Source organism: Hypanus sabinus, chromosome 20 (assembly GCF_030144855.1).
Source record: "Hypanus sabinus isolate sHypSab1 chromosome 20, sHypSab1.hap1, whole genome shotgun sequence".
NCBI classification, from domain to species: Eukaryota; Metazoa; Chordata; class Chondrichthyes; order Myliobatiformes; family Dasyatidae; genus Hypanus; species Hypanus sabinus.
Window position 1 is genome coordinate 63837901 of NC_082725.1, and position 21689 is coordinate 63859589.

Below are 21689 nucleotides of genomic sequence, written 5' to 3' on the forward strand. Positions count from 1 at the left end.
CTGAAACCAACATGTTCTCCACTCTATATCTGCTGACCAGTTTATTGTGAACTAAACTGAAGTTTAAAAAAAACAAAAACTTTCAAAAAATTAATAACCTGATACAACTCAATAGAACGGAGTTTAGCGAATTAGTTTCAAGTGAATGGAACTTCAGAATCTAAAAACAAACTTCATATGTAATAATAACACTGGAGAACATTTTTTTTTAAAGAAGTGTTGCTTCCTCAGAATTTTTTTGTTTATGATCAATTACTTTAACTGAACACAAATATAATTTCAAACCACTTCTATTACATAGGAATCTGGAGAAATAAGAAATTAACTTTAATTCGTTACAAAGCATTTAATTGCATAATGGTGCTGACGCTTTGTAATAGTTCAACTAAGCTAAAAATGTCCTGTTGATAATTTTCATTTGTACACAAGTGCCTGAGGCTTCTTGCTTAAACGTTCAACAATAATCAGCCAGCATTAATAGATCCTAGTTGCCCCAATACCATTTCTCCACGACCGCAATGTTACCATGCGCGTCACTGACAGGGAAGCAGTCTAACGCGAATGCAGGAAATAAATCTTTAGTGACATGTTGCACTTCATGGTTTTGTATGCTTGAAGCATGTTGTCATCCAGCTACACATAGTTTGGTGCTCTGTAGTTGTCAAAATTGCCAACATCATCTTTGGATGCCTTCCATGTGATTTTCTCAGGTCGCACTAGAAGCTTTTCATATTACCCATCATTACTGACCTATATGGGCTGTCAACCAACAAAAAACGTCTTTCTTAATCTTGGCAGTTATTCTGGGAAACATGTGTCTCGAATATCGAAATCCTTCATGGAAATGTTTATGACATGATACGATAGGGTCTTTTAAGAGAATTTTGGATAGGCTCACGGAGCTTAGAAATAATAGATGGCTATGGGTAAGCCTAATAATTTCTAAGGCAGGGACATGTTCGACACAACTTTGTGGGTCAAAGGGCCTGTATTGTGCTGTAGGTTTTCTATGTTTCTAAGACTGGTGACATGACCTTGCAGTCTTGAACCCAGTAATTCTGCTTTTGTCTTTGAATAATCAAAGTCTCTGACCAGGTCAATTAACTCAGATTGAGTTCTCAGATGAGGTTTACTTGACATAAAAGGTTCAAAATACTTATCAGTATCAATGTTGTGTTCCATTCTTGGTTCATGTATCATGGCATCTTCGTCTGACTCCTCTAGACTCGGAGTCCTGTTTTACTAAACCCTGTCCTGCTATACAGCATTCACCCTGCCTAAGCCTGTCCAAGCATGCCCGGACAAGATAGAAAACTTTTCAACTTACATTGTGGACAACATTTTAATTGATTTGAATTATTAATTGAAATTTTTTTAAAATGCCATTTCAAAAAATGGTGTATGATAGGGAAACTTCATGGTGATTTTCATGATTAGCAGCTAAACGATACACTCTGAAGTATTATGGAAGCAAAATCTTTGTTGTCCAGCGTGATTTCCAAAGAACCTGCTCAGATTGACACAGCAGTCTTTAACATCTGTGCATTAAGGGGCAAATTCCACCTCTTGTTCAATATTGATTTGATAATTAAAACATGAGCATGTTTGATATTTTTTTTGAATGTCTTATGTGATTCATAATAGCCTTGCAAAGACAAAATAAAATTCCTGTCCAACCACAAATATCAGAAAATCATTCAACTATCAGGGCTATTGAATATCTTAACTGAACTTTATGAAGCCAGAAGTTGTCTTTTAGAAAAATAAATTACACATTCCATTTGATCTAAAGATGACCAAAGACCTGAAAATGAAAACAAAATTTCCCACACATTGAAAAATTCAAATTACAAATTATAAAGTAAATTATATTCGGCATGCTGCAAAACAAAACAAACAGTGCTATTACTGTTATCTCCAATCTTCTGTTCTAAGGAAGACTCTTTGACTTGAAGAGATAACTCCATTTTACTTTCCATAGAGGGTGGCTAACCTGATTTTATTGGCACCATGTTGGTGCCTTTTCTCCAATTCTTTTCTTTTAAAGTATCTTTTTCTTTTGACCTTACCAAAAATGTTATATTTAATGATGTACACTCAGTGGCCACTTTATTTAGGTACTGTAGCGATTTGCTATACACAGCGCTGAAATAACGACACACAGTTGGTAAGTTGTTTCGAGACTAGTTTATTCAAACTTCGCGGCGCTGGCATTTAATCCCTAGCGCCCACCCTCTCCGGATGGAAATGATGTCAGAGGTGCATTACCAAAGTCTCCCTCCGTGCGCTGGCTATTTGTGAGCCGGTTCGCCTGCGCAGAAAGTGGGTCGTTGCATAATCCCCCCCCCCCCCCCCCCCAGAACCGGCGATACACCCCCCAATGTCCACAGTCTGGATCAGCCTCTGTGCCACGGTGTCTGAACCTCGACCAGCTGCGCCAAGTCCACATGGGCTGGTTTGAGTTGGTCCACCGTGAAAACCTCCTCTCTCCCCAGAGTCCAGAACGTACATGGACCCGTTGTTGTTGATCACCTTGAACGGCCCCTCGTATGGCCACTGTAGCGGTGCCCGGTATCCGCCCTTTCATACAAACACAAACGTACAGTCCTGCAGGTCTTTGGGTACATGGGTCGGGGTCCGTCCGTGCTGTGAAGTTGGCAAGGGGGCCAGGTTGCCCAGCCTTTCGCGTAGCCTGTCCAGGACTGCTGCGGGTTCTTCCTCTTGCCCCCTTGGGGCTGGTATGAACTCTCCCGGGACGGCCAAGGGCATGCCGTACACCAACTCGGCTGTCGAGGCGTGCAGATCCTCTTTGGGCGCTGTATGAATTCCAAGCAGGACCCAGGGAAGCTCGTCCACCCAGTTATGTCTGCTCAGGTGGACCATTACAGCCGACTTCAAGTGATGGTGGAAACGTTCCACCAGTCCATTCGTCCGTGGGTGATAGGCAGTAGTGTGGTGTAGCTGCGTTCCCAACAGGCTGGCCACAGCCGATCACAGGCTGGAGGTGAACTGGGCGCCTCTGTCGGAGGTAATGTGGGCCAGTACCCCGAAGTGTGCTACCCAGGTTGCGATCAGTGCTCGAGTGCAGGAATTGGCAGATGTGTCAGTAAACGGGACCGCCTCTGGCCACCTCGTGAACTGGTCTACCATAGTTAGGAGGTACCGCTCTCCTCGGGATACTGGTAGGGGGCTCGCGATATCCACATGAATGTGGTCAAACCTCTGGTGGGTGGGTTTGAACTGCTGCGGCGGGACTTTAGTGTGCCGCTGCACCTTGGCTGTTTGGCAATGCGCGCACGTTCTGGCCCATTCACTGACCTGATAGATGGGTGCACCAAACTGTGTATGGAGTCAAAAACTCGCCGCCTCCAGGTTGCCGGGATGATGGGGCGAGGTTGGCCGGTAGCCACGTTGCACAGGAGGGTCCTATCACCTGGGCCTATGAGAAAGTCGTGCAGCTGCAAACCTGAGACTGCGGTCCTGTAGCTGGGCATCTCGTCGTCTGCCTGCTGCGCCTCCGCCAGTGCTGCATAGTCCACCCCCAGGGACAGGGCCTGGACAGCTGGTCTGGCGAGTGCGTCTGCCACGACGTTGTCCTTTCCCGAGACATGCTGAATGTCCGCCGTGCACTTGGAGATGTAGGACAGATGTCGCTGCTGGCGAGCCGACCAGGGATCGGACACCTTCGTGAACGCGAAGGTCAATGGGTTGTGGTCTGTGAACGTGGTGAATGGCCTGCCTTCCAAGAAGTACCTGAAATGCCAGATTGCCAGATACAGTGCCAACAGCTCCCGGTCGAAAGCACTGTACTTCAATTCAGGTGGTCGTAGGTGCTTGCTGAAGAACGTCAGGGGTTGCCAGCACCCCTCAATGAGCTGCTCCAGCACCCTACCAACTGCTGTCGGATGCGTCCACCGTGAGGGCGGTTGGAACGTCCGTTCTGGGGTGCACCAGCATCGTGGCATCTGCCAAGGCTTCCTTGGCTTTAGTGAAAGCGGCCGCGGTCTCCTCATCCCAAGTAATGTCCTTGTCTTTACCCGACATCAGAGTATACAAAGGGCACATGATATGGGCTGCTGAGGGGAGGAAACGGTGGTAGAAGTTCACCATACCAACGAACTCCTGCAGGCCTTTGACCGTGTTGGGCCGGGCAAAGTGGCGGATCGCGTCTACCTTGGCGGGCAGAGGTGTTGCCCTGACTTTGGTAATCCTGTGGCCCAGAACATCGATGGTATCGAGACCGAACTGGCATTTGGCTGGGTTGATCGTGAGGCCGAAATCACTCAGGCGGGAGTCGAGCTGGCGGAGGTGGGACAGATGCTCCTGATGACAACTGCTGGTTATAAAGATGTCGTCCAAATAGAGGAACGCAAAGTCCAGGTCGCGTCCCACCACGTCCATTAGCCGCTGGAACATCTGTGCGACATTCTTCAGGCAGAGCGGCATTCGGAGGAACTCGAACAGGCCGAATGGGGTGATAAGTGCTGTTTTGGGGATGTCATCAGGGTGCACCGGGATTTGATGGTATCCCTGGATGAGGTCTACTTTGGAAAATATTCTTGCCCCATACAGGTTTGCTGCAAAGTCCTGTATGTGCAGCATGGGGTAGCGGTCTGGAGTGGTAGCCTCATTCAGTTTGCGGTAGTCACCGCATGGTCTCCAACCCCCAGCTGCTTTGGGCACCATGTGCGGGGGGAGGCCCATGGGCTGTCAGACCTCTGCACGATCCCCAATACCTCCATCCTCTTGAACTCCTCCTTCGCCAGGCGGAGCTTTTCCGGGGGGAGCCTTCATGCGCGAGCGTGGAGGGGTGGTCCCTGGGTCGGAATGTGGTGCTGTACCCTGTGTCCAGGCATGGCTGCTGTGAACTGCAGTGCCAGAATCGATGGAAAGTCCGCCAGGATTCTGGTGAATTCGTTGTCCGACAGCATGATGGAGTCCAGGTGTGGGGCCAGCAACTTGGCTTCATCCAGGGAGAACGTCAGGAAAGTCTCGGCATGTACCAGTCTTTTCCCTTGCAAGTCGACCAGCAGGCTGTGAGCTCGCAAGAAGTCCGCCCCCAGGAGTGGTTGGGCCACCGCGGCCAGTGTGAAGTCCCACGTGAACCAGCTGGCGCCGAACTGCAGCTGCACTGTGCGGTCCATATTGTGCTGCCGTTTGCAGCCCTCAGGGTGGGTCCTGGCTTCCTGTTGCGGGTGTTGTACCCCGTCGGGGGCAAGACGCTGATCTCCGCTCTGGTGTCGACCAAGAAGCAGCGTCCCGACTGTTTGTCCCAGACATACAAGAGGCTGCCCTGGTGGCCAGTCGCCATAATTATTAGCAGCAGCTGGCCCTGGCCCTTGCAGGGCAGGCGACAACGGCGGGCTTTTGTGCCCCACCGCTGGTGGTAGAAACACCACTGTTCACTGGCCTCCTCACTCCTGCCTCTGTGTTGTGTGTGCCCCCCTGCCGGGCCTGGTCTGGTCTGGTCTGCTGTAGGGTGCGTGGCCTGGTAATCTGACCGATGGACACCAGGCTCTCCCTCTTGGCTTTCCACAGCACATCTGCCCGGGCCTCCACCTTCTGGGGGTCGCTGAAATCTGCGTCGGCCAGCAGCAGATGTATGTCCTCGGACAGCTGCTCTAGGAACACTTGCTCAAACATGAGGCAGGGCTTGTGTCCGTCAGCCAAGGACAGCATCTCGTTCATCAATGCTGACGGCAGACTGTCACTCAAACCATCCAGGTGAAGCAGGCGGGCACCTCACTGACGCCATGAGAGGCCAAAGGTCCCAATGAACAGCGCTTTGAATGCTTCATATTTGCCTTCTTCCGGGGGTGACCGTATGAAATCCGCAACCGGGGTGGCCATCTCCTGGTCAAGGGCGCTCACCACGTAGTAGTAGCGCGTGGAATCAGAGGATATCTGCCAAATCTGGAATTGGGCTTCTGCTTGGCTAAACCACATGTGTGGTCGCAGCGTCCAGAAAGTCGGCAGTTTTAGCGAAACTGTGTGAACAGATGAAGAGTCAGTCATCTTTGGTCCAAATCCCGTTTGGACCGTCAGGGTCACCAATGTAGCGATGTGCTACACACAGCACTGAAATAACGACACGCAGTGGGTAAGTTGTTTCGAGACTAGTTTAATTAAACTTCGCGGTGCTGGCATTTAATCCCTAGCGCCCGCCCTCTCCGGGCGGAAATGACATCAGAAGTGCATTACCAAAGTCTCCCCCCATGCGCTGGCTATTTGTGAGCTGGTTTGCCTGCTCAGAAAGTGGGTCGCCACAGTACCTTCTGTACCTAATAAAGTGGCCACTAAGTGTATATTTGTGGCCTTCTGCAGCTGTAGTTCATCCACTTGTGCTTGTCATATTGTGCATTCATAAATGCTCTTCTCCACACCAGATATTGCGGCCTTTGTCAGCTTGAACCAGTCTAGTCATTCTTTTCTGACCTCACTCATTAACAAGCACTTTTTGCCTATAGGATTGTCATTCACTGGATTCTTTTCTTTCTTTTTCCATGCTGTAAACTCAAAAAACTGTTGTGCATGAAAATCCTAGGAGATCAACATGTGACCTGACTTACAGCTATGGAAAGGAGAAATTTGGAGTGAAGAAACAAGTCAGCAGGAAAGATGTTGTCTCCAGGAAATCCAATGACTTTTTAAAGAAAGAAGAGGCCTGAGGAAGTCATGGAAAAAAGCAACAGCAGAAGAAAGGGAGGGCATCAACCTCCTTCAAGAGGACCTAAAACAGAGGCTCTCAAAGCTGCACAGAGCAGAGAATTTAAGGAAGCAATGCAAAAAGGAAAAAGCAAGAAGAGACTTCTACAAAGATCCCTTTAAATACGTGAAAGCATCAAAAGAGGAGGTTGAAAGATATCTCAGAACCATCCACACTGATGAGCTAAAAGATGAACCAATACTTGTCACAGCTGACATTCCACCAATCTCACCCTCACAACATCAATTTAACATCAGCCCTCCCAAGCTGAGTGAGATGAAAGAGGTAGTAAAGAAGGCAAGATCAGCATCAGCGCCAGGCCCGATCGGTGTTCCGTATTGTGTCTACAAGAACACCCCAAATGTTCTGAAATTTCTCTGAAGAAATATGAGGGTTGCATGGGAAAAGCAAGTGATCCCCAAAGCCTGGAGAAGAGCAGGGGAAGTTCTGATCCCAAAAGAAAACTCATCCATCATCGAACAGTTTTGCAAAATAAACCTTCTGAACATAGAAGGCAAGATCTTTTTCAGTGTGTTGCCGCAAAGGCTTACAAAGTATCTGAAACAAAACCATTTCATTGATATGTCAATCCAAAAGGCTGACATAGCAGGCTTCTTGGGTTGCCTTGAACAAACCAGCGTCATATGGCATCAAATCCAGATGGCTAAGAAAGAAGGAAAGGATCTGCATGTCTTGTTCCTCAACCTGGCCAATGCCTAAGGATCAGTTCCTCATTCCCTACTGTGGACTGCTTTTGAATTCTTTCAGGTGCCTGAAACAATAACAAATCTGGTAAAACACTACCTCCAGGATCTGCAAGTTTGTCTCACAACATCAGACTTCACAACAGCTTGGCAACCACTGGAAGTAGGCATCATGGCGGGGTGCACCATCTCCCCACTGGCCTTCACTATGGCAATGGAGCTTATTATCAGAGCCTCAAAATGGGTTGTGGGAGGAAAACAGCTAGTTTGGTCAACGGTTACCACCGATATGAGCCTATATGAACGATATAACAATACTGACAACAACTGTCCCCTGCACCACGAGACTTCTGGAAAAGCTTCATCAAAACATCACATGGGCGAGAATGAAGATCAAGCCCAGCAAGTGCAGAAGCATCTCCATTGTCAAAGGTCAAGTCACGGATCAAAGATTTCATATTGATGGAACACCTGTCCCAACTGTGTCAGAAATGCCAGTGAAGAGCTTGGGCCGATGGTATGTTGCCAAGCACAAGGACACCGAGCAGTTTAAACAACTCAAAAAGGAAACCATCACGTACATAGCTCGCATCAACAAGCCCTGGCTGCCAGGAAAACTCAAGCTTCCAGTTCAGTATACTCCCAAGACTCATGTGGTCTTTAACAGTGTATGAAATCCCCATTAACCAGGTGGAAAAGCTCGAAAGAGTGATCAGCACACACGTGAAACAGTGGCTTGGACTTCCACAATGCTTAAGTCCTGTTGGACTGTACAGGAATGGCAAATTAGAATTACCAATGACAAGGCTTATGGAAGAATTCAAATGCACCAAAGCAAGGTTGACCCTCACTGAATCTGAAGATACTGTTATTCGAATAGCGCCCCCCCCACCCCCGTGTGGCAACGGGGAGGAAGTGGACCCCATCTGAAGCTGTTCAGAGTGTTAAGTCTGCTCTTTGCTTCAGGGATGTGGTTGGCCAAGTCCAACTTGGGAGAGCCAGGCTCGGGCTCATCCCAAAGGCTCCTCAATGGCACAAGGCAACATCAGTGCAGAAGAGACAGCTCGTGGCGGAGGAGGTGAGAAGACAGAAGGAGGCAGAGCGACATGCCAGGGCTGTCTCAATGGCCAAGCAGGGGCAATAGACTAATTGGGAGAGCCTGGAAAAGAGGAAACTCAGCTGGCGTGACATCTAGGAGATGGAGGGATCTCGGCTAAGTTTTGTCATCAGAGCCACTTATGACCTCCTACCAACACCTCAAAACCTGATCCAATGGTGGGGAGAAGACCCCACTTGCTCTCTTTGTCAAGCACCTGGATCACTAAGGCACATTTTAACAGGATGCACCACGAGCCTCCGCCAGGGGCGGTATACTTGGCGGCATAACCAAGTTCTCAGAAGCTGGCATCAACCTTGGAACAGAGGCAAATCACCACAAATGTTCCCCCACAAACATTGGCAAGGAATGTTCACATCACAAGATTTGTATCAACCTCTAGAGCACCTTATAACATCAAAAGAGGTAAGCATTCTGCAGCTTTCTCTGGACTGGAAAATGGATGTGGACTTGGAGAAAAAGCTTGTGTTTCCCCCAGACATTGCGGCTACAACACTCCGGCCAGACATGGTCCTGTGGTCCACAACAGCCAAGCAGGCATATGCTGTGGAATTGTCAGTACCATGGGAAGAAGGTGTTGAAGAAGCTTATGAAAGGAAAAAGACCAAGTACTCTGAACTAGCAACTGAAGCTGCCCAGAACAACTGGAAGACTAAGATTTTCCCTGTAGAAATCGGATGCAGGGGATTCGTGGCTACATCTACGACCAGTCTATTGAAGAAGATGGGGATGAGGGGTTATTCACTCCAACAGCAATTAGGTCCTTGTCAAATGCAGTAGAAGGCAGTAATTGGCTTTGGATTAAAAGGAAAGACAACAAATGGGCTGCAAAATGAAGACAGGAGGGTATGGAACTGAGGGGGGTTTATCTGGGACGCCAAGTAGCACCGCTGAGCCTTCTGGAGATGTTGTGGGCTTATCAATGAAATGTTAAAGAAGGAGGGTGCCCACCTGATGACTCCGATGAAGTAACTATCTTCCTTGTTACCACTCCAAGCCCACTTGGAGTGCCAACAGAGAGTGCCAACTTATCATAAGGATTGAAACATCAAGTCCTATTAGCTCTATAGATGCTACTTAAATTAGTGCTATTGACAATCAGCTGAAAATTATCTGCATGAATGAATCAAGTAATATATTCAAGCTTGCTGATGACAAAAGGCTAGAGGGCAGTATGAGGAGGCAGAGATATAGAGGCTCAAAGAATGGACAAAATCAAGGAAGATGCAATGTAGAGCAATGTTCACTGCAGGGAGAAAAAAAAGTCAATTGGGCATAATAAGGGCCTCCTTGTTGAGATGTCATTTTGGCAGAGATTGCAGAGGCTTATTTGCTTATCATGCTGGTGCAGTAAGAGTTAATGGTTTGAGAGACACCAGTCACTCTATTTCCTACACAGTCTAAAAGCACAGTAGGATAGATAACAATGTTGTCTGGTAGACCATGAGCTTCACATTAGGTTTGAAGACTTGATCTAGGAACACACTCCCTCACTGAAAACTGGTATCACACTTCAACTAAAAAAAACTTAAAGGCAACTAAAAAAGCCGTAAGAAGGGAAAAGGTGAAATAACAGGGCAAGCTAGCCAATAAAGCAGGATACTAAAAGTTTCTTCAGTTATTTCAAGAGTAAAAGGTTGGTGAGAGTTGATATTGGACCACTGGAAAATGATGCTGGTGAAGTAGTAATGGGAGGCAAAGAAATGGTGGATGAACTTAAGTACTCTGCATCAGTCTTCACCATGGAAGACACTAGCATTGTGCCAGAGGTCTGAGTACCAAGGAGCAGGAGTGAATGCCATTGCTATTATCCAGGGAAAAGTGCCAGGCATACTGAAAGGTCTTAAGGTGGATAAGTCACCTGGACCAGATGGACTACAACCCAGAGTCCCAAGAGAGGTTGTTCAAGACAGCAGATGCATTGGATATGATCTATCAAGAATCACTTGATTCTGTCATGCTTCTGGAGGACTAGAAACTAGCAAATGTTACTCCACTCTCCAAGAAGGGAGGAAGGGAAAAAATAAAATATAGGTGTGTCAGCCTAACCTTAGTGGGGAAAGTGTTGGAGTCCATTATTAAGGATGAGGTTTCAGGATACTTGGAGACTAATGATAAAGTAAGTTAAAAGTCAGCATTGTTTCTGTAAAGGGAAATCTTGCCTGACAAATCTGTTAAGAGTTCTTCAAGGACGTTACAAGCAGGGTGGACAAAGGAGAGTCATTTACTTGGATTTTCAGAAGTCACTTGATAAGGTGCCACACATGAGGCTGCTTAACAAGATAAAATCCCATGGTGTTACAGGAAAGATACTGGCATGGATAGAGGAATGGCTGACAGGCAGGAGGCAATGACTGGGAATAAAGGGGGCCCTTTCTGGTTGGCTGCCAGTGACTACTGGTGGTCCTAAGGGGTCAGGATTGGAACTACTACTTTTAACATTGTTTGTCAATGATTTAGATAATTGAATTGATGGCTTTGTCGCAAAGTTTGCAGATGATATGAAGATAGATGGAGAGGTAGGTAGTGCTAAGGAAGCAATATGATTGAAGAAGGACAAACAAACTGGAAGAATGGGCAAAAAAAGCAGCAGAAGGAATGCAGTGTTGAGAAATGTAGAATGCATTTTGATTAAAGGAACAAAAGTGCAGACTATTATCTAACTGGGGAGAAAGTTCAAACACTGGGTGCAAAAGGACTTAGGAGTCCTCATGCAAGACTCCCAGAAGGTTAACTTACGGGTTGAGTCTGTGGTAAACGTGGCAAATGCAACGCTGGCATTCATTTTAAGGGAATAGAATATAAAAACAAGGAGATAATGCTGAGCCTTCATAAGACACTAGCCAGTCCACAATATCAAGAGTTTTGGGCCCCATATCTCAGAAAGGATGTGCTGTCACTGGAGAGAGTCCAGGGCAGGTTCAAGAGGATGATTCTGGGAACAAACAGGTTAACATGTGAAGAAAGTTTGGCAGCTTTAGACTTGTACTCACTGGAATTTAGAAGAATGTGGGTGGATCTCATTGAAAACTGCTGAATGTCGAAAGGACTAGATAAGGTGGATATGGAGAGGATGTTTTCTGTGGTTGGGGGTGTCCAGAACCAGAGGGCACAGCCTCAAAATTGAAGGGCAATCTTTTAGAACAGAGGCAAGGAAGAAATTTTTTTAGCCAGACAGTAGTGAATTGGTAGAAAGCTCTGTCACAGCCAGCTGTGGAGGCCAAGACGATGGGTATATTTAAAATGAAAATTGATGTTTCCTGATTGGTCAGGGCATCAAGGTATATGGCAAGAAGGCAGGTGTATGAGATCCGGGATCAGCCATGATGGAATGGCGGAGCAGACTCGATGGGCAGAATGGCCTAATTCTGCTCCTGCATCTTATGGTCTTAAGTCATGGTTATGCTCCCAGTCCTACTCTATCTATATGCTGCAGACAAATGGCAGATGGAATTTAGAATGCCTAAGTGTGAAAATGCAGTGATCCTTAGATTCTAGTGCTTTATTATGCAAAGCATTTACCTGTATTACTGTTACAATTTTTTGTATTAAAACTTGATCAGACGAGAATGAAACTTCATATTGCTGGAACAATAGGTTAGTGCAGACAAAAAATATACGAGATAGAACAAACAAGTAAACCATTTGCAAAGAGACAAAATGACCCTATTCCTTTTTTAGAATATCAAAATAACCATCAAAAGCAAATTAAAAGGAATTTTAGTTTTTTAAAAAAGGTAATACCACAACATATTTCTGTTCTTTTATGGAATGATTTTTTTTTAAATTCAGGAATAGTCAAAAATCTTTTGGGAAGAGTACATCGGGTGGTTAGAAGTCAAATGCCTAAAGAAATCAGGCTTGATCACCATGAATCTGTAGTAAATAGGGATGTAGGAATTTTGTTTCTGTTGTAATTATAATAGTTTCTGTGTTACTGGTATCAAAGTAGTAAACGTGCATACAACATGAAATGGAAATTCTAATTTCTTTCCAGAGATGCTGCCTGTCCAGCTGAGTGTTTCCAACATTACCTATTTTTATTTCAGATTTTCAGCAAGTAGCATTTTTTTTTAAATATTCACACCCAGAACACTTCTTCATGGTTAAATTGATAAAAATTACTTAGGAGATCTGGAACAGCCTTAATTTCAACATAGATGAAACTGATAACTCCCTGCACCACGGGTAGTTAACTGGACATTTGAATGCTTATTCTGACTGAGATTACTGGAATGTGTGACATAATTATGCATACTAAAAAACAAGCCAAACATTCTGTCTCATGCATGTGTGGGATACTAATACAAGGTCCCTCATGCCTCCTACAGAACCCTTGAAGAAAAAGAAATAAAATTGTAGACAATGCTGCTAATTTGGCAACTACAAGTAAATATGGTCATTAGGCTCACTTGGCTATAAACCCCATAAAGTGAGCTACAATGCTTTTAGCCAGTTCCTGATGCTGCACAAGTTCTCCCGGCACACTCATGTTTAGATTACTAATAAACTTTATTCTCTATCATGCACATGATATGTTATGTATAGTTCCCCTGCACCTTCTCTCTTGTGATGCCATAGATACAGGGTGACAGTTGACATTATTGCATCAATAATTCCAGAGATTATAGATTAAACCTGACTTCATTGATGTCTGTGCAGCATTTCCACACTCTCCCTGGATTTCCTCAGGGTGCTCCAGTTTCCTCCCACTGGCCAACGATTTTTTTTAGGTGTTAAATTGATTGGATTCTAAACTAAGCGGCCAGCAGAAGAATCAGACTGTGGCTGCAATGCAAGCTGATGGCAACAAATGAGACAAAAATGGAATACAGATGGCTGCTTCAAGGGCACTTGATGCCTCAGTGGACTCAAGGGTCTATTTCCATTTTCATGATTAGTGCTACAGATGGCATTGGTCATCTTGGGATTGATCTTAAGATGACCGAGGTCCAAAGTACCATAGAATCTGTGGCAATCAAACATATTTTATTGATGAAAATAAAACTGCAGATAATGAAAATACGAGATAAACACATAAAATGGTGGAAATACTCAGTCGGTCGGGCAGCATCTCATATCTGCCCTACCATTCAAGATGATCATGGCTGATATTTTCTGGAATCATCTTTTCTCTCCAGTTCCTCATACTCCTCAATTCCCTGGCCCTTTAAGGCTCTACCCACAGCTATCTTAAATAGTTCTAATGACTGTAGTCTTCACAATTTTCAGAAGTACAAAATTCCAGGCATTCACCACATTCTGTGATAAATTAAATAAAGCCCTTTATTTTGTAGTTATGTCAGTTAATTCAAGACACTCCATTAGTGAAAACAGCTCAATATACATAAGAAATAGGAGCAGGAGTAGGCTATCCGACCCATTGAGCCTGCCCTGCCATTCAATAAGATCATGGCGGATCTGTCCATAAACTCAGCTCCATCTACCTGCCTTTTCCTCATAACCCTTAATTCCCCTACTATGTAAAAACCTGTTTCTTAAATGTATTTAGTGAAGAAGCCTCAGCTGCTTCCCTGGGCAGAGAATTCCACAGATTCACCACTCTCTGGGGAAAAAAAAACTTCTCATCTGTTCTAAATCTTCTCCCGTGAATCTTGAGGCAATGTCCCCTAGTTCTAGTCTCACCTACCAATGGAAAAAAACTTTCCGACTTCTATCTTATCTATCCCTTTCAAAATTTTGTATGTTCCGATAAGATCCCCTCTCATTCTTCTGAACTCGAGAGTATAGTTCCAGGCAACTCAATCTCTCCTCATAGGTAAACTCCCTTCATCCTTGGAATCAACAACCATCATGCCTCCTCAGGATCTCATATATCCCTTATTCAACACGGACCCAGCCTGTTTAGCTTCTCTTCATAGTACATTGCTCATTAGCCCGGTGAATCCTCTTTTGGACTCCAAATGTACTATATCTTTAAGTTATGGAAAGAGATCAAAACAGCACAGAACTCCAGATGTAACTCATTAAAAACTTTGTAGAAATGTAACATAGCATCCCATTACTAAACTCCTACACAAGAAATTCTACAGATGCTGGAAATCTTGAGCAACACATATAAAATGCTGGATGACCACAGCAAATCAAGCAGTGTCTATTGAGGGGAATAAGCAGTCCTTTTGAAGTGTCTCAACCCAAAACATCAACTGCTTATTGTTGTTCATTGTAGCAGTACAATGGAAAGACAAGTTTTGTAGGTTTTGTAGTCTTGAACCTGAAGTGTTTACCATGTTCTAATCACTACCTCCTAAGAGAACCTTAACCACAAAACCTCACCATTCCTCATTATACATCAGACTGAAATCAGAGTGAGATTTACCACTCAAAAGAATTTACTTAACTGCAAAGTAATGTTCTTCCCTGGTTGGATCATAATGTACCTGACATAGCTATTGAGCTAGCATGCTGCACAGCCTATCAGGCCAACAGAACACAAGATTCCAGTAAGAAATTAGGCAGTGGTTTCTACATCCATGTAAACAAAGTCTGATGCATGAACTCTCATCATCGATAGTCACCGATATCTCAGCCTGGAATATCCCATGATAAGGTGCCGATCTGAGGGAATTCACAGTTGTTTACATTGCAGCAGTCCACATTCCACCACAGGCCAACACTCAGCATTAGCACAATTGTAAAATGTTGTTAAATAAGCAACTGTCTGCCCACCCAGACTACACACCAGTGATAAGGAAAGCAAAACTAATTACCAACTCAGTGACAGTATGGCCTGAAGGAGCTGTCTCACAGCTTCAGGACTGCTTTGAGTGCACGGAATGGAACCTGTTTGCATGCCAGGCATTGCTTGATTCGGGAATTGACTTGGAGGAATACACCACCACAGTCAAGGTCTATATCAAATACTCTGTAGACAATATCACCAGCAATAAAAAACATCTGTGTGTTCCTGGCTCAGAAGCCAAGGATGAACAACGAAGTCCAGAACCTGCTCAGGACTCATGATGCAGCTTACAGATCCAGTGACAAGGCAGCATATGGTGAAGCCAAGTCAAACCTTCAAGAAGACATTAAAACCTCCAAATATCAATACAAACAACAGACAGAGATGCTCTTCAGTACCGCCATCTTCCCTAACACGTGGGAAGGCATCAGGTCTATCACTGACTATAAAGGAAAGATCTCCTGCTCTGCAAACAGCAATGTCACACTAGCTGTGGAGCTAAACAACTTCTTTTGTTCGGTGTGACAGGGACAACAATGAAAAGGTGATGAAGGCCTTGATGCCTGAGCAGGACACAGCACTGCCACTCAGCACACGAGGTGAGACGTACTCTCTGTAGTATCAACACATGCAGAGCTGCGTACCTGGTCAGGTCCAGAGGAACTGCGCAGACAAGCTGAAATCTATAAGCTCTCTCTGTCCCTGAATTCTTCAAAACATCAACCATCATACCAATCCCAAGACAGTCAGTGGTGACGTGCCTCAACCAATACAGACTGGTTGTACCTACCCCCATTGCTGCCAAGTGCCTGGAGAGACAGGTTATGTCCCACATTAAGAATGCCATCTCTGCTACTCCGGACCAGCACCAGTTTATCTATTAAGGCAAACAGATCAACCAAGGACACCACTTCTATTGCTCTCCACGTCGCTCTGGAATACCTGGAGCACAAGGACAGCTTAACGAAAACGTTTTTTTATTGATCGTGTTTCTGCCTTTAACACCATGCCCACCAACCCATTAAACTACACAATCTGGGACTCAATACATCAATTTGCAATGGGATTCTGGATTTTGTTACCATTCACACCCAGTCAGAAAAGGCACGTACACATCAACCTCTCCAACCCTGAATATCCCAGTACTCGACAGGGATATATACTGAGCCCACTCTTTCATACGCTTTTCACCCATGACTGTTTAGCACCAACTCCACTAATAGATTTGCAGATGCCACCACGGTGATTGGATTAATTACAAATAACAATGGATCAGCAGAAACTGCTTGAAAGGTGCGATAACTATAACCTTTCACTCAACATAAAAAAGCCAAAAAAGGAAATCAAGTTTCACTACTCATAAATGGTAAAGCAGCAAAAAGGGTCTCCAGCTTTAAGATTTTAGGAGTAAAACAAAAATCACAGAGGAGCTCTCTTGGACTACCAACACCACCTCCTTGATCATAGAGACTTGGCAGTGCCTGTACTAACTCAGAGTTCAATGAGAGCAAATTTGCCTGAAAAGCTGCTGGTAACTTTTACCAATGTGCCATTGAGAGCACACTGACATACTACACAATCGTACAGTACACTAGCTGCAACAAGATCGACCAGAAAACACTTCAATAAGTGATCAGGACTACAGAGAATATCATTGGGACATAACCACCAGATATAGAAACCATCTCCAACTCATGCTGTCTATGGCTGGCTCGCAACTTGGTAATGGACTCATCCCACCCCAGTAATAATCTGTTCAATCTCCAACCATCCAAGCAGGAGATACAGAAACATCTGTGCACAGACATCCAGACTGAAAAACAGCATTTCCCCCCGGGGTGCTGTGCAACTGAACCCACCCGTAGTACATAGGCACTATGGGCAGTTTCTAAGTGCAATACGTGGGCATGTGCAATGTTTGGGGTTTAAAATGGGGCAGCTAGTTACCTTCCTTTGATTTCACAGTTCTTTTTTAAAATTTCAGCTTTAGTTCTTGAAGCTATTTTATATTTAATCATTGTATTTTATAACAAGGACATGTGCAATACTTGAATGGAGCAACCACTGTTCCTTTTAATTTTAGAGTTGTTTGTTTTAATTCAGTTGTATCTTCTAAGTAACTCGAGATGATTTCAGATTTAGTCATTGACTTTTCAGTAATTGAATTGCCAGTATGTCCACAATAACATCATGAACAAATCTCAAATAAACTGTTCCTGGGTGTACTCTACAATAAACTGCTCTATCAGGAAATGCCTGACACATTCCACAAATACAAAGGCCTTACTAATTTTGTTTTGTCCAGTAAATTTGCCCTCTCAAATCTCCCACAACATTTGTACTCCCCTAAAGATATGCCTTGATATTTCTCCATTTATGCTTTGCTTTAGAGAGGCAACACCTTTATAAGACTATAAGACATAAGAGCAGAGTTAGGCCATCTAGCTCATGACATCTATTCTGGCATTTGATTATGGCTGATTTATTTTTCCTTTCAATCCCATTCTCCTGCATTCTCCCTGTACCCTTTGATGCTCTTAATAATCAAGAACCTATCAACCTCCATTTTAAATACACTGGATTAATTGGGCCATCGGTTAATTGGGGCAGATGCTTATTCAGGAAAACTCTTAAAGAACAAACTAATCAAGAAAATTGATGAGATCTGAGACACTATACTGCTTAATTGGGGCAGCAGATTTGCTGAACAGGTTCTTACTGGCGCCAGTTGCATGCACTTGTGTAGCTGCTGATGCTACCATGTTTAGAGTGAACAGATTTTAAATAGAGTCAGTTGTTAAAAAGTTGTTAAATAGAGTGTGTTCAAAAAGCAGTGATTTTTGTCACTGATAGCTAAAAATAAGCATGTAATACAATTCTGAACTGTTTTGCTCACTGTGGTTTCAAACATTAAAGCTCGGAGATACCAGAAATAGCCAGGAATAAAAATGAAACAATTTCATTTTATACCATTTGAACACTTCATTTAATTGATATTAATTAGAAGCACTTTGCTGGAAGTCAGAAGAGTTTTGATTAGTGTTTGAATCTACCTTTTATGAGAACACTGAGAAGTACCGTCTTTTTACTCAGCTCATAAGTACTGGAACGCCTTTAAACTACAACTATGCAGAGACTAGAGTTTACCCATCTATCGAGCTGAAGAAAACAGGGAAACTCTCAAGCAAGGATAGAAAAGTTGTGGTCTAATTTGTACTGTATCTCACTTAAATATACAATTTGTTTCTCAGTTTTTCTTTTTTTGGATCAAAATACTCTTTCAGTGGAAAGAGTACTGAGTGTGCAATGCAGCCTTCATTCTGATACTTTCAAGTTTTAGATCACAATCCCAAGATAATCACTCACCACAAGAGGAATTCTCTCCATGGTTATTCCATCTATGATCCTTTAGGAATCTTGAGTATGGTGGTGCTATCTGCTGAGATCCTACAAGATCTATGCAAGAAAGAATTTGGAAGGGAAGACACAATACCAACATCAATTGTTTCAAGGAGCAGTGTCTCAGAAAAGCAGCTTCCATCATCAAGGACCCACACCACCCAGGACATGCCCTCTTCTCATCATCATCAGGAAAGAAATAAAAAACCCCAAAAGGCGTACACTCAGCGCTTCTAAAACAGCTTCTTCATTTCTGCCATCCGATTTCTGAATGCACACTTAACCCATGAACACTACCTCACTACATTTTTAAATTTGTTTTTGCTCTACTTAATTATTTAATATACATACTTTAATCCATTTGTTTCTATATTTATCATGTATTGCATTATACTACTGCTGCAAAGTTCACAAATTTCATGATGTATGCTGGTGATATTCAGATTCAGATTATTGTCATTTAGAAACCACAAATGCAATGCAGTTAAAAAATGAGACAACATTCCTCCAGAATGATATCATAAAAGCATATGACAAAACAGACTACACTAGAAAATCCGCATAACGTTTGGCAATCCCCAATCCAGAGTCCAGAGAGGCTGCTGTGTATTAATATCGCGCTACCGTCTTAGCACGTTCCCCGGAAAGGAGCTCCAAATCCAAAAGACAAAAACAAGACCACAAACTAAAGCTACAAGACCTGCACAAAACCACATAATTACAACATATAGTTACAACAATGCAAACAATAGCATAATTGATAAAAAAAAAAGACTATGGGCACAGTAAAAATAGTCCAAGTTGTTAAAGGACTGTAAATTTAAAAGAATACCCCCGCTATGAATTTCCACGGCACTACCTGACTCAGCCTCGCAGACGCAGCGCACACTGAAAGCGACCCGAGTCCGTCGAACCTCCGAGCTGACGACCATCCCCTCCGGCACAGCTTCTCCAAGCACCATCCTCTGCCGAATGTATTAAGACCACCCCGCCAACAGCCATCTCGACCCGGACCCCGAGGGTTGAGACCCCGAGGACAGGGGGCCTGTTCTTCTCAGCAGAGTCTCGGACCTCACAGCAGCAACGAAGGTCTTCCTGGAATTTCCCAATGTTTCTCCGTGCTTCCACATCAGTTTTCAATCAATTATGATTGCGCACAGTACCCCACTTCACAAATAACAGATAATCAGTTCCGGAGTGGCCGCTGCAAGCTGTGTCGTGCCGCCATTTTGGATCTTGCATATTAAATCGGATTCTGATATCATTAACTTGGTTTTATTAAATTTTCATAACTACAAGATCATTTGTCTTTGATTTCATAATAAAAGACTGAACATACATTTTTCAATATGGAAACGCATTATTTGGAAATGAGTCATACAGTGTCAATTACCCTGGTTTAGTCTCTCAGCAGTTTTGGTTTGTTTTCAAGTAACTGCTAAACAACTTGTGGGCATTCATGAAGACAAACTACAGAAAAAGCATTGACAAGACAAGAGAGTTTGCGGATGGAATAAAGTGTTCGGATTTAAGAGTTGCAGGAGTGGTATATTGACCATAGCAGCTACCAAATGGTGCAATAATTTCAACAAGTGGATAATTTTTTTGCCAGTGGGGGTGAGGGGGGATTGTTGCTTGCTGCCGCTTACGCATGGGAGGGAAGAGAACTGGGGGGGGGGGGACTTTGGGGTTTTAATATTTAAAAGTCACTCTTTGGGAGCACTCCTCTGCTTTTGTGAATGGTTAGGAAGAAAAAGCATTTCAGAATGTATATTGTATACTTTCTCTAACATTAAATATACCTTTGAAACCATGTTTAATTTTCATTTGGATTGGAATTAAAAAGCTAAATTAAGCTTCTTCTTCTGCCTGGGCACATTGCAGCCTTCTGCTCTATTGTGTTCTGCAAATTTAGATACCTCTCTGTCCATGTCAAAAATGGCAATTTCTGCCTGCCATTTTGGTCCAGTTTTCTCTTTAGCATTAGTCAAACCTTCTAGGCATGTCCCAAAGCCTTGCTTTTAGCAATAGATAACACTAACAAAGAAGAATTTTGTTTCCCCTGTTGTTCAGCTTCTCTGCTACTGAAAATTTGCACAAGGGGGTATTCAAGTGAGCAGTGAGAAAGTGTAGGAATGGTAGAAAATACAACCCTATTTCCAGAAAAGTTGGGATAGTTTCCAAAATGCAGTAAAAACAAAAATCTGTGATATGTTAATTCATGTGAACATTTATTTAACTGACAAAAGTACAAAGAAAAGATTTCCAATAGTTTTACTGACCAACTTAATTGTATTTTGTAAATATACACAAATTTAGAATTTGAAGGCTGCAACACACTCAACAAAAGTTGGGACAGAGGCATGTTTACCACTGTGTTACATCACCTTTCCTTTTAATAACACTCCTTAATTGTTTTGGAACTGAGGATACTAATTGTAGATTTGCAATTGGAAATTTTGTCCATTCTTGCTTGATGTAAGACTTCAGCTGCTCAACAGTCCATGGTCTCCGTTGTCTGATTCTCCTCTTCATGATGTGCCATACATTTTCAATAGAAAATAGATCTGGACTGGCAGCAGGCCAGTCAAGCACACACACTCTGTGTCTACAAAGCCACACTGTTGTAGCCCACACAGAATGTGGTCTGGCATTGTCCTGCTGAAATAAGCATGGATGTCCCAGGAACAGACGTCACCTTGATGGCAACATATGTCTCTCTAAAATCCTAATATACGCCTCAGAGTCAATGGTACCTTCACATACATGCAACTCACCCATGCCGTGGGCACTGATGCACCCCCATACCATCACAGATGCTGGTTTTTGCACCTTTGGCTGATAACAATCAGGATGGTCATTTTCATCTTCGGCACGGAGAACTCGATGCCCGTTTTTTTCCCCAAAACTAGCTGAAATGTGGACTCATCTGACCACAGCACATGGTTCCACAGTCTTTCGGTCCATCTGAGATGAGCTCGGGCCCAGAGAACTCGCCGGCATTTCTGCACAGAGTTGATGTATGGCTTCCTCCTTGCGTAATACAGTTTCAAGTTGCAT

At 43.8% G+C, this 21689-nt stretch overlaps 1 protein-coding gene across 2 annotated transcripts in view; it reads right to left on the reverse strand.

Annotated features, from left to right (window-relative positions):
- eci2 (enoyl-CoA delta isomerase 2) overlaps nucleotides 1–21689 on the reverse strand; it is a 172909-nt gene that overhangs the window by 117228 nt on the left and 33992 nt on the right. The window contains exon 2 of one of the 2 annotated variants that reach the window (XM_059945669.1): nucleotides 18597–18686. The exons of the other annotated variant lie outside the window; for it this stretch is intronic. The gene's annotated coding sequence lies outside the window, so the exon portion shown is untranslated. The remainder of the gene's footprint in view (nucleotides 1–18596; nucleotides 18687–21689) is intronic. 2 annotated transcript variants of the gene reach the window in all.